General features: G+C 49.8%; 1 long non-coding RNA gene across 1 annotated transcript; it reads left to right on the top strand.

Moving 5' to 3' along the window:
* Positions 1 to 6,088: 6,088 nt before the first annotated feature.
* LOC102973749 (uncharacterized) lies at positions 6,089 to 11,504 on the top strand. The gene is made up of 3 exons (XR_448141.2): positions 6,089 to 6,153; positions 9,954 to 10,025; positions 11,413 to 11,504. It is a non-coding gene; the product is annotated as an uncharacterized lncRNA (long non-coding RNA).

Raw genomic sequence — 11,504 nt, 5'->3', positions numbered from 1 at the left:
GGAATTTTCAAAAAGAATACTATTTTATTTTTACCCCTGTTCATTCACCGTTTCTCTGAACTGTCCCATCTCCTTAATGGAAAATGAGGTGCTTAGATGGATGATCTCTAAGGTCCTTGGCAGTTATAAAATTCTGTTTATAATTATCTTCTCATCTGGACTGTAAACTCCTCAAACACAAGGACAGTATCTTTTTCTTGCACTGACTGCCTGCATTGTCGAGCCCAGTGCTGGGCCCGGAGTGGGTATTCCCTAAGTTCTTTTGTGTCCTTTTTTCCTTCTGGCGATGGAAGGAATGAGGCATGGCTCAGATGCCCTGGAAGCCTGGTCTTGTAGTCTGGCCCGAAGAGAAATTGTTCCATAATTTGTGGATATGGTAGAAACTGCTGTGACGTCTTAACACTCCATGTCCTCTGTTGCGGGAAATTTACACTGAGGACTCTGCCCAGCACAGGAAGATGTCATTTTAAAGGGGGCCAGCCCCACACCTCCCCACCCCCTGCAGCATATACATTTTGTAGCAAAGAAAAAAAAGTGCTCAGCTTGGTTTGGCTACTTACTACCCGTAAGACAGGGGCAAATCACGTGGCTCGAGTGAGTCTGGGTTGATCACCCCTACAATGGCCACTGCCCTGTGGTGGGAATAAAAAGATGAAACATATGAAAACATTCTGTAAATTGTGAAGCCAAGAGCGGTAGATGTGAAGTGGCCGAGGAGGCGTGATGTTCGGTTTACTTAACATGTCATCATAAAAAGTCGAAAACTCAAACAGAAAAAACACAACCTAAAAGGAAAGAAGCAAAGTTCTCTCTCTCCCGCTTTCATTCTGGGACAAGAAACCACTTCTGTTCTCCGGTTAATACTCTCTAGAGACTCCCCCTTTCCCACCCCTGCCAAAAAAAAAGAAAAAGAAATGAAAAGAAAGTCCAGGAGTAAGAGAGAGCATCCTGGTATATTCTGAAAGTTGACTCTGGGAAGAGAGGAAAATATGAGCAAACAAAAGCTGTCACTCACTGGCAAGCTGCTTCCTCTGGGGAATCATCACTAGGAAGAAAAACTAAAGATCTGAACCTTGCCTGGAGCCGGTGCAGAGCTCACGGCTGAGGCTGGTAGAACAGCACCCTCTGGATGGAGCTTTCCTGCTCATTCTTGGGGTTTTAGCAATTCCGGGGATTCGCGCTGTTGGTTAAGAGTCTGCCTGCTGCACCCTGAGTGGGCTCTGCGGCCCATTCCTCAGCATCCTGGCAGCCCTTGTGAACGGGTGTGTATGGTGGGGCCAGACCTCACCACGGACATCAGTTGGAGACCCACCCACGCCCCTCTTGGCCTGTCTGATGCGCTCACGCCTCTCTTCCCCTTCCCCTGTCCCAACTTCCCCTCTCTTCCCACATCCATCCACCTTGCCTGTCAATTTCCACCCCACGAAGCAGAAGTCAGAGGCCCCTCCACCCCCAAAGCTGGCAACCGGGGCTCCAACCTTCTAGAAACCTGTCTGTGTGCAAACAGACAAAGGCCTCCCCCCCCAACCCCTCTCAACACACCATCACGACTTTCCAAGATGATGATTGAGTTTTTCCCCTGTTCTGCTTGATATTTCTGCCAAAGCAAGAAAAATCCTCGTTGAAGTCTAGCAGGAAATCCAATAAAAATTCTTCAAAAGATGGGCTTGACATTGAAAAACAGCAAAATTATAAAATAGGCCTTAGAAAAGAGAGCAGAGAGTTATTATATCTGGCACCAGGCAAAAGCCCCGAGACCCCGTCCAAATGAGCCATCACAGACTGAAAGTGTTTAGCTTCCCGTTGATTAAATATGGAGAAGGACCCAGGGCTGCCAAGCCTCGGGGATCCAAAGTTTGTTTTCAGTCAGAATGTGTTTTCAGTCAATGGAAAAAATGGTCGGCCTGCGCTGGGCTGTGTAACCGAGAAGCCCCAGGTTTGGGCTGAAATATGGCTGTGAAGCAGAAAACCATGAGGGTAGTTAATCATCTCTCCCAGGCCCCTGTAATTTAACTCAGCGACTCATTCCACTCGGTAAGCTCCCCCCCACCTCCTTTCTTTCTTCTTCTCTCAGTTCATTTTGTTCAAGGGGGGATAGATGAGTCCTTCTGAGGCTTCTCTGTCTCTACCTTTCAGTTGTTAAAACGCCTCACCCCCAAGGCACACCCCTCCCCAGTCGGGTCCCCACTGCCCACTGCTCTGAACACCCTGGAGGTGTAAGAACAGAGGGAGGAGACCATTCACATGGACGTCCTTCAGGGAAATCTCTTTGTCCCAGGAGCTCCCTGGAATTGGGGCCTGGAACAATCTCTTCCTTCCCCACTGCCTTTCCAGGGAAGGCTCTTTTTCAGAGGTGTTTACTGACATTCTTTAAACAGGGTGATCTTATTCCAGGCTTACAGTTTTCTTTTTTCCTGGGTTCTCATCTGCCCCAGTGCATTCCCTTACAATGAAGAGTATAGGATATTACTCAGCGGTAAGAAAGAGTGAAATAATGTCATTTGCATCAACATGGATGGACCTAGAGATGATCATACGAAGTGAAATAAATCAGACCTAGAAAGGCAAATATCATATGATATCACTTATATGTGAAATCTAAAAAAAAAAACACGATGCAAATGAACTTATTTACGAAACAGAAACAGATTCACAGACATAGAAAAGAAACTTGTGGTTACAGAAGGGGAAAGGGGAGGGAAGGGACAAATTAGGAGTTTGGGATTAGCAGATACACACTACTGTATATAAAATAGATAAACAACAAGGTCCTACTGTACAGCACAGGGAACTATATTCAATATCTTGTAATAACCTACAATGGAAAAGAATCTGAAAAAGAAGGGATATATATATGTATATTTACAACTGAATCGCTTTGCTGTACACCTGAAACTAACACAACATTGTAAATCAACTACACTTCAATAAAAAAATAAAAAAATTTTAAAAAGTATAGGAAGTCTGCTTTTGGATATCATTAAGACCCCATGAATGAGGATCTGAGAGAGAGAGAGAGAGCGAGTCTTCAGGCTTGTGGAGCTGGACTTTGAGGTAAGCCAAACCTCCTTCCCTGTCAAATGCAAGCACCTATTCTACTTTTCCACTTCAAGTTTTACACCCGTGAGTAGCCTCAAGGGAGCTGTGATGATGGTGCATTTCTTTTTTTTTCTTCTTTTTTTTAAAGAAGATGTTGGGGGTAGGAGTTTATTAATTAATTTATTTATTTTTGCTGCGTTGGGTCTTCATTTCTGTGCGAGGGCTTTCTCTAATTGTGGCAAGCGGGGACCACTCTTCATCGTGGTGCGCGGGCCTCTCACTATCGCGGCCTCTCTTATTGCAGAGCACGGGCTCTAGACGCGCAGGCTCAGTACTTGTGGCTCACGGGCCTAGTTGCTCCGCGGCATGTGGGATCCTCCCAGACCAGGGCTCGAACCCGTGTCCCCTGCATTAGCAGACAGATTCTCAACCACTGCGCCACCAGGGAAGCCCGATGATGGTGCATTTCTGATCCTGGTGCATCTCTTTCTTTTTTTTTTCTTTTTTTGATTTTAAAAAATTTCCATCATTCCTTCTACTTTAAAAAAAAACTATTTTATTTATTTATTTATTTATTTATTTTTACTGAAGTCTAGTTGATTTACAATCTTATGCCCATCTCTGCTGTACAGCAGAGTGACTCAGTTATACACATATAGACATTCTTTTTTCATATCCTTTTCCACTGTGGTTTATCCCAGGATGTTGAGTACAGCTCCCCGTGCTCTACAGCAGGACCTTGCTGTTTATCCATCCTACATGTCAGAGTTTGCGTCTGTGACCCTGGTGCATTTCTGATGCTCTCTTGTGCTCCCAGGGCCGTCACTGGCCCTGTGGCTTTCGTCAGCTTCATCTCTCCAATAACTGCTATTCGTGGATCCCCTCGCACTGAAATCTGTGTACGATCGCAGGGCATGGGTCCAGCTGAGGCTTCGTTTGGTCTTCCGGTTGTTTCAAAGTGGTGGTCGACCCAGCCGCAGCCTCATCTCAAATTCCAGGCTGTTTGATACCTTTCGGTCGGGCGTCCAAATTCAGTAACAGGAAGTCACTCCTGCCAAATATTTTTTGAGGACTAGGCAAATAAACTCAAGACAATGAATAAATAAGTGGTTTCAAAATGGTGATATGGGAAGTGCTCAGTGGTTTAATGGAAACAGATCCTTTTGTGAGGACAGCAAGTCTCGGGTGACTCGGCTGTGGAAGATGTGAGCTCAGCCAGCAAATCCCTGGATGACCAAGGGAAGCAGCAAGGAGACAGGTCCATGGGGTTAGGTTGTCCCAGAGAGCAGCCCAAGAAGTTCTGGGCAGGGAGAAGTTTAAGTAAAAAGCCATGGATAGAATGTGGCCTCTGTGTGTGTGTGTGTGTGTGTGTGTGTGTGTGTGTGTGTGTATGTCCATTCCAGGGATGGAGACCAAAGAGGTTGGTTATATTATAAGAAGAAGAAGGAGGACAGAACAGAGTCACGTTTGTCCTCACGTCCAGTCCTCTACTTTCACATTCATATAATTCTCCTCCTCCCATGGTCATCACTTACTGAGTAATTACAACAGGCCAGCCTTGGGCCAGAAGCCTTATATGTTATTTCAAGCTGTCCTTCCACCAGCTCCCTGGGCCATGCCTTATCTTCTGTCTTCACAATAAGGGATCTGAGATTCGGAGCCTGGGAGAACAAAAAGCATGAAAGTGGTAGAGTCAGGATTTGAACCCAGGTCTGTCTAGCTTCTCGCCCTGAACCTGCAGAGGCAGGCTACAGGGCAGGCTGTTGGAGATGGTGATTTGGGGGCCCAGGCGTTTGGACAGAACCCGGTGGGGTCCACTTCAAAGATTCCACTTCACAAGGGGAAGAAAACCAGCAGCCCCCTCAGGTCTGCATTTCAAAAGCCACGCAGGCTGCAGAGGGCCTCATGGGCGGCAGCAAGCCCAGGCTGGAAGGGTCAGTGGCAGGTCACTGTCACCATCCATCACCCGCAAGCCCTTTGTCTGCAGAGGTGAGCGGGAAGCAGAGTGGGTGAACCAAGAGAATTTAAGGAACTCTGCTGGTGGCAGGAGCTAGGAAGTGGCATTTAGAACTTTAAGGGGAAGCTTCATGGTTTGGGGGAGAAAATGTCTGTTCCTGGGTTCTGGAGCTGTGCCGATAAAGGCACTCCAAGAACAAGTGAGCTCATCCCGGTGTTGAGTCATCTCCAAGGCCAGCCATCCATTTACATACCTACCCGTCCATTTCCGAAAGCCTCCTTGACCCACATCGCCACAGTTCTAGAAGTTACCAAGAAACCCAGTATTATACTTGCATTCGGAGAAACTTACAGCTGGGAAAAATATATACATGAAACATAATATATATTACGTAATTATACATAATAAGTATATACACCCAGGCCGACCTCATTTGGTTGCACTGCATTTTCTTGTGCTTTGCAGATACTGTGTTTTTTTACAATTTGAAGGTTTGTGGCAACCCTGCGTCATGCGAGTCTATCGGTGCCATTTGTCCAATGGCATTGCCTCACTTTGTGTCTTGGTGTCACAATTTTGGTAATTCTCGCAATATTTCAAACTTTTTCATCATTATTATATTTGAGTGATCTTTGATGTTGCCACTGTGACTCACTAAAGGCTCAGAGGTTGGGTAGCATTTTTTAGGAATCAAGTATTTTAAAATTAAGGGACGTGCATTGTTTTCTGAGACATAATGCTATTGACACTTAACAGACTACAGTATAGTGTAATCACGACTTTTATATGCACTGGGAAACCAAAAATCTGTGACTCACTTTATTGGGATATTTGCTTTATTGCGCTGGAATGGAACCCGCAGAATCCCCGAGGTCTGTCTGTGTATGTATGCGGGCATGGTTTTAAGTACGTGCCTGTGTCAGAGGGCATCCTAACCATGGCCGGCTGAGGTCGGAGCTCCTGTTACACCCACTTTTCATATGAAGAGACTGAGGCACAGGAAGTGAAGTAACTTGCCCATGTGGCCAGTGAGAGGGGGGCCGGGATTCAGCCCTGGGCTGCCAGGATCCACGGGTGGCTCCCAGACAGAGTGGTCCACTGTCCACGGCAGGGGGCTGGGGATGCCTTCAAGAGCAGATGAGGAGCTGCGTGAGCAGGTGTGACTCAGACACGTGGCCTGTGGGAGGTCAGGGAGGGAGGGCAGGGCCCTGTGGGCAGGAAGCTCTGGGGAGAGGGTGGACTTGGCGGGTTGTAGGATGGGGCCTTCAGGAGCAGAGGCCGGGCCAGGCCTGATCCTGGGATTTGCTTGCTGGGAAGAGGGTAAGTTGACTGAAGAGCAGGGTGGTCATCGGGGGCAGTTAAGAGTACCGGCCGGTGGGCAGGCTGTGGGCAGGTGGTCTCGAATGCCCGGTAAAGACTCCGGCCTGTTCCCTCTGAGGAGGTGGTGTTCCCCGGGGGATTTGGAGCCTTCAGCTGGCCCAGCATAAAGGACAAGGTCCAGGGAGACCAAAATTCCAGGCCTGGCTGTGCCTCCAGGGGTCTTACTGCAGGTCACTCAGATGAATTATCATCTGTCTGCATTCCAGCAATCTCATTTTTTAAGTAAAAGGCTTAGGCTAGATGCATCCCTCTGGCTATAAAGTCTGCGGTAAAACCAGAAGAATCTAGCAGGGCTTTTGAGGAGGATTGGTGGCAGGGCGGGAGGGGCGGGGGGAGGGGGGAAGAAACTGGAGGCGGATGGAAAACTTGGAATCAGAGGATGCAGAATGGGGAGGTTATCTTAGAGACCGCCTCCCCGCTCTGTTTTACGAGTGGGGAAACCGAGGCACAGGAAGGTAAGTGGTTCCCAAGCCAGGCAGCTCCTTCCTGTGGAGCCGAGGAGGCCATCCAGCCTCTGCCCCTTACCTAGGCTCCTTTCCCTCTGGGTGGGAGCTGCAGGGCACCTTGGCTTGGAGCACAGGGGAGGGGGGAAGGTCAGGGAGGCTCAGCCTGGGGGTGCTGCCCCCCTTCATTCCTGGTCCATTTGGTCAGCACCGGCTGGGCAGCCATCCCCAAAGTGGCCCAGCTCAACAGAGCTCCCGAGGCCCGGGTTCCAGTCGTCGATCCGTGTGGCAAGGCCCTGACTCTTTGGGGAAACTTTTAGACGATCATCTGTCAGATGGTCCGTTCAGGCTGTGAGCTGAGGCCATCGTGTCACGATGCAGGGGCATGTGAAGGGCCAGCGTGGAAGCCGCCCTCCCCCTGCCCTCGCCCTGGGCCTTGGCGCCCCTCTGCTGCTCTGGGCCTGGGAGCCCTGCAGGGCAGGGCATGGGGGTGGGGAGGCTGTGCGAGTCTGCGCTGAGCCTCTGACACTTGAGTGAACCTCCCTCCCGGGTTCTTATTAGTGCTCCATGTCAAAGGAGTCTGGTAAAAGTTAACAGGCCTCCCTGCCTCCAGCAGATCAGAGCGACTCTGGGGGTCAGGGAGAGGTCACTGAAACCTGCTTGACGGCAGTCCCTGGAGCTGACCCCCCGTCTACAGGCCTATCCTGCCCCCTCCCCTAATGCAGAACCCAGGGCTCCTTCCAGGGTGGCTGGCCCAAGCCCTCATTTGTCTAAAGGCCCCTTGGACGATGTCCTGGGCCTTCCTTATAGGGGCCCTCTCTCTGTGGCCCTGCACCTCCCCTAGCCCTGGGCCCAAGTGTGTGTGTGGAAGGGAGAGGGGTACGGGGGAGGGGGCAGCAGGATGGTCTGTGGATGAGATGCCAGACTGATCTGGGCCTGGCCAGGTGTGACCCTGGTCCCTGACCCCTAGTGGCCCAGAGGGGGAGGAGGGAGGATTGGGGGGTGGGGAGAGGCTGTTGGCTAACATTTACCAGGACCTTTGAAGATGTAAATGCTTCCCCAGGCCCTGCTGGGATGGATGGGGTCAGAGTTCACAGGCATGGTCGCCTGCTTCTCCAAGTGAGCTAGAAATCTTGCAGACAGATGGGTTAGGGTCCCATGTGAAGGGACCTTCCCCAGGACATTTGCTCTTTCTGGGGCTCTCTTGGATCTGGCCCAGGGACTTGGAGGCCTCGGGAGGGGCTGATGGGAGCTGTCTTTTTCAAATACTCACATTCCTCTTGGGTATGTTTTCCGGGTATATTTGGCTCCACTAAGATCAATCACTGGAAGATCTGGGAGAGAGAGCCTCATCTCCTACCTCTTCCTGTCCTTTTTATTCTGCAAATACTAGATTGCTTGGCATTTCCTGTTCACACCATGCTCTTTCACGGCTGGTACCCCCCTGTGCTAGTTGCTCTGCAGGCATTCCCTTCCCAACCTTCCTTCTCAGGATGGCTAACTCCTATTTACCATTCTGTATCGCCTCCTCCAGGGAGCCTTCCTGGAGTGGAATCTGCCCCTCTGCTTGGTTCTCCTGTAGCACTGAATCAACTAATATATATATATATATATATTTTTTTTTTGTGCGGTACGTGGGCCTCTCACTGTTTTGGTATCTCCCGTTGCGGAGCACAGGCTCCGGACGCGCAGGCTCAGCGGCCATGGCTCACGGGCCCAGCCGCTCCGCGGCATGTGGGCTCTTCCCGGACGGGGGCACGAACCCGTGTTCCCTGCATCGGCAGGAGGACCCTCAACCACTGCGCCACCAGGGAAGCCCTGAATCAACTAATATTTATGCAATATGTATCAGGTCCTGTTCTATTGGGAATGCATCAATGCGTAAAACAGACCCAAATCCTTCGCTCAGGGAACTTACATTCTTGAGGGTAATAACAGCGAAAGATGACATTACCTTATTTTAAATGCTTTACATGTACTAACAAATTTAACCCTCAGAATATCCCTATGAGTTAGGTCAATTATCCACATTTTACTTGTGAGATTACACAACTGATAAGGGGCATATTAAATTAAATTAAATTAAATTAAATTAAATTTAATCCTGACAACAGCCCTATGAGATAGATGTGATTTTCTTCATTTTCCAGATGAGGAAAGCAAGACTTAGAGGGGTTAAGTACTTGGTCCAGGGTCACTTTACCAGTAGTAGCATCCCAAGCAGGATGAGTCTAAGCCTGGGAAGGACCATATTGCCTCCCTATCATAACAGGACCCTGTTTCTGTATTGAAGCCATTTCTCTTTCTATTAAATGGTCTGCTCATCTTCTCCATCATCCTGGGAACTCCCCCAGGGCAGCAACCTTGGCTTATTATCTGTATCCTTTGAACTCCCATTGTGTTGGGCTCTTAATTGGCTTCTAACAAATACTTGTCTATGGGTTGACAGCTGTATGTGGGCGGAGATGAGCATAAAGCAGCTAATATTTATTGCACATACTCTGTGTTGGGCTGTGCATTGGTCTTTGCTAAGCATGAGCTCTTCTGGTCCTTACAAAGTTCTAGGAATTATGTCACTACTCACAGGCTGGCAGCTAGGAGTGCTAAAGGTGGGACTTGAGTCACAGGTTCCTCTGACTCCAAAACTCCTTGTCCTTTCCTCTATGCCACGGGAGGCTGATCAAAGGAAAGGTGGCTCAAGCCTCCTGGCTCTTGGGTTTCTGTCCCCACCTGGCTGGGAGGCCTTAGGGATGGAATTGGGGTGGCCCTTCGATGCTAAGGGTAGCATCCTCCCTAGGCTGCAAGGCAGCTGGAGAAGTTGAGGCTTTGGTTCCAAGATTATTCCCACCTGATAAGATGTTTGAAGTTGTTTGAAGGGAGTGACTGGGCACATTGAAGGTGTTCAGTGACTTCTTACTGATCGTTGTGGGTTCATTCTCCGTTCCAGAGAGACAGCCAAATTCGGACTAAAACAGCAGACAGTTGGGGCGTGTTGACTTGGGAGGAGGAGGATTATGGCAGAATAGACTTCAGGCCTTAGGTCTGGAGCAGAAATGGGAACGTTCCTGCTGTATGTATGTTTTGTTCCTTTGTTCTGACATCTGTTTTCGTTTTTTTATTTTTTGCTTTCCCAGTTAGGAGGGGAGAACAGCATCGAATCTTCTGATTCATCTGCCCCCAGGGCTTAGCAGACTGGCCGACTGGAGGTATGTATGGGGAGAGGAGGTCACAAGGGATGGATTTGGGGTCACAACAGCTGAGCAGGGGACCAGCGCCTGTGTCTCGGGACCCCCAGGTTTTCACTCTTGCCGTCAGGTCTCATTTGCTTCTACAGCCCCCCTCTCCCACCGTAGATGGGCTTGTTGGATCCCTCCCCCTCCCCGCTTTGGCTAATCCCCTATTTTGCTTGACTAACAGTCAAAATGCAGGACTGCACCCAAACGAACTAAGCTCACTTAAATCACTGGCAGGTAATTTGATAGATGTTGGCCGGCGCCCACTTTGGGAATTAAGTAAAGCCTGAGCCGCGGAGACAGTGGGTAACAACCTTGTGTAACTGGTAAGCAGGCGGCCTCATTTCACCCGGAGACAGCCCAGGCCCCAGCTCCACAACTCAGACTGGAAGGCTGGAGTGGGCCAGGTGGACGGTTGACGTTTCTCTCTCAGCCTCTTCCTCCCTCCGTCCTGGCTCTGACTCCCCTGGGGTTGGGGTCCTGACTCTTGAGGATCTGCAACTTTGTCCCTACCAGCCGAGGTCTCATTTCCTGGAGCTCAGCTGGGGAAGACCCAGCAAATGATGTCGCTGGCTAAGCTCACTTGTTGCTGAGCTAACTCAGACGGGGCAAGTGTTTTTCCACAGATGGGCGCGGTGTCGTACACATGGGTGTTTTATGGACCGAGTGCAGAAACTGACCGCTTGTGGAAGGCAGCTCCTGTCTGCAAAGAGGCCAGTTGCAAGGGAGAAACTTCTAGGTCCTTTCATCACGATGAGGATCGTCTGTTCGTGGGCTAACTTCGGATAAGCAGAACAAACAAGCCTCGGCCCAAGTGGGAACTGGTTCTGCCCCGTCTCTTTGCTTTTCTAAGTCATCAAAGCCAAGTTCCTAAAGCCTGACTGTCTCACGGTCCTTTCTGATGGTTTCATTGTTTTGTTTATTGTGCTTATGACAAGTGCTAACAGACCGCTTTCAAAGTGTGTTGATATTTCGGTTGTTTTTGAACGGCCCTTCTGTTTTCCTGCATCTGGACAGCATTAGATCCTGGCCCCAGGGAGCCACTGGGTTCCTATAAAAGTGTACCAGGTTCCCATTTGCAGAAAACACCAGCCATGGCAAGATCAGACACCCCATCTGGGCAGGAACAAACACCAAAACCTAGAGCAGAATTAGGAGACAATATTCAGCAGCTGGGGAAGACAGGCCCGGGCTGGGAAGGGGCCAGCGGGCATTGCCAGCTGGACTGTGGGTGTTCCTTTTGTCCATGGACATACTGTGATCTTCCCATGGGAGGACGTTCCCTAGCAGAGGGCCTGGCGCTGGGCGATGCCGCTAAACGCTGGTCATCAGCAGCTTCCCTCTCTGTCTTCTCCTCCAGGCTGCCTGGTCAACACCAGCAGTGGGTCCAAATAGGGGGTTCCCGGAGACGGGACAAGGAGCAAGAGCTGGAAGACGAAGAAGAGCATGGGG

The sequence above is a fragment of the Physeter macrocephalus genome, chromosome 20, assembly GCF_002837175.3.
Source record: "Physeter macrocephalus isolate SW-GA chromosome 20, ASM283717v5, whole genome shotgun sequence".
Classification (NCBI taxonomy): Eukaryota; Metazoa; Chordata; class Mammalia; order Artiodactyla; family Physeteridae; genus Physeter; species Physeter macrocephalus.
The sequence above is the reverse complement of the archived record's forward strand: the minus strand, read 5'-3'. Positions and strand labels throughout refer to the sequence as shown.